The following is a 2,221-nucleotide window of genomic DNA, read 5'->3' as shown; positions in this document are numbered from 1 at the left end:
GCATTATGTCGCAAGTACTTACAGATACGTCAGTATTTCTGATGTATCTGTAAGCGCAAAAGTGATGCATTGCTGGAGTGTGTCACAAAAGTGACACAACTCCAGCAATGCATCCTTTCACATGAGGCCTGGCCTATGTTAAAGGACCTGCGTCAGTGTTACACCTGCTGTGGCAGGTGCAAAAATGAGGCCTTCAGTCTTCTACTCTTATTTTTTCTTTCACTTTCTCTGTTTCTTCACTGCCTTACTTACCAGGTCTCACACTTACTTGTCTTTACGCTCCCAAACGCCACCTCCGATCAGCCAACCACGCCCTCGCCGCCGTCCCCCGCATCCGAAGAGCGACCACAGGAGGAAGGTCCTTCTCCTACCTGGCCGCCAAGACCTGGAACTCCCTCCCGACCGACCTGCGCCTGACCCAAGACCACCTCTCCTTCAGGAAGAAGCTGAAGACCTGGCTGTTCGAGCAGTAGCGGCACCCCCCCCCCCCCAGCGCCTTGAGACCCTACGGGTATGTTAGCGCGCTTTATAAGTGTCAATGATTGATTGATTGATCTTTATCCAGTCTGTATCTCCACTCTTTCCAAAACATCACTGCTCTTTTCTTACCCTTCCACACCCCGTTCCTTTACCACATTTTCTTCGCATATACACATTCCCCGTGTTCACTCTCCTTCTCCTCACTCTCCTTCCCCACACTCACCTTCTTTCAGTCCCCCTACTTCACTTCCCTTCTCCTCTCGTCCCTTTCTGTGCTTTCTTACTCATTTTCCTCTCCTTTATCAATGCACTCCACTTCACTTACTCTTTTTCTTTTTTTAAGAACACAGCTCTTTGATGAGAATTGGAGGTAGTTCTGAAAAGAACTTTTTTTTTCTTCTTTTTCTTTAGAACAAAAAAACAAATTTAGGGCTGGGAACGGCAGCGATGGTTCTCCAATGCTCAAACCATGAGCAGAACACTTTGTTCCCCATAGCAAAGTAGCTGATCACAGTCTCTGCATTTAATAACACCTTTATTAAAAGCAGGCTGAATGTTAGGAATCAGCTCTTGCGATCGCCCCCTCACTGAAGTAACTGCTCCTCCGGTTGAAGTAGAGGCCCCATCACTGGGAACCTCTTGTGCCAGAGCCCTGACACTCTCCCGGGCAAAGTTCTGGGGGTGCCTCCTCTCGACATGGCCATTCCACGCCTCTGATTTGAGGGAAATAGGAGTCTGGAGGAGAGGATAGAGGAGCATGTTCTTGTGAACTTGTGAACCTGAGGAATGCAGACTGCGGCACCTTCAAATCAATAAGCAAACAAGTGAAGACAGTTCTGCTGATGGGCTTGTTTTTGTGATTAGGTGATTAAAGTTTGAATTATATTATTTGTGCACAACAAAGAAAGACAGACACACAGGAATAAAAGTGAATAAGGACGAAAAAGAAAGTTATTGATTCATTGTCTCATTTTCAGGGCTCGGTGTCAGGGAATAAGAATAAGGGTTCGTCATCATACTCTGCGAATTCGACGTTCATGTAGCAGGCTCCTCAGATGCTTCTGGGCCTTAAAAAAATGGCTGGAATAGTTGCACATTCTTCGGCAGGTGGCCACTAACTTGCACACTGGACTTTCTTCATCACTCAAGAATTTTTTAACAACCAGGTTTATACAGTGCGCCAATCACGGCACTCTGAAATACTGACCCAGCTCCATGGCCTTAACTACATTGGCGCCATTATCAGTGGAAACATAACCAATCTGGCGTTTTTTTGGGGATAGCCAGTGAAAGACCTTTGTGTTAAACTCATTCAAAATGTTTTCTGCTGTGTGACATTTCTCCAAGCCAAACATGGCTAGTGCTGCATGTTTCTGAGCAGCTTTAAAAACTTGGTCCGGGTCAACACCTGCGTTTAGCTTTGCTTTAACCCTGAAAAAGAGACCCAGTGTGCAGTGATGCACATGTAATCAACGCCTGTGCCACTGGTCCACATGTCTGTTGTCAGATGTATAGTGTGAACAGCACTCTTCTGCAAAGCTGCCTCAATCACCTCCAGCACATCTTCATGTAGTGCTGGAACCGCAACTCTGGCAAAATAAACCCGGCTAGGAACCTTCCATTTAGGGCAGAGCGCTGCCACTAATTCTAGAAAGCCAACCCCTTCTACAAAAGAAAAAGGGAAAAGGTCCAGAGCTAGCATTTTAGCCAGCTTAGTGTAATACAGACTCGTCAGTGGGTG

This window comes from Lissotriton vulgaris, chromosome 6 (assembly GCF_964263255.1).
Source record: "Lissotriton vulgaris chromosome 6, aLisVul1.2, whole genome shotgun sequence".
Classification (NCBI taxonomy): Eukaryota; Metazoa; Chordata; class Amphibia; order Caudata; family Salamandridae; genus Lissotriton; species Lissotriton vulgaris.
The sequence above is the reverse complement of the archived record's forward strand: the minus strand, read 5'-3'. Positions refer to the sequence as shown.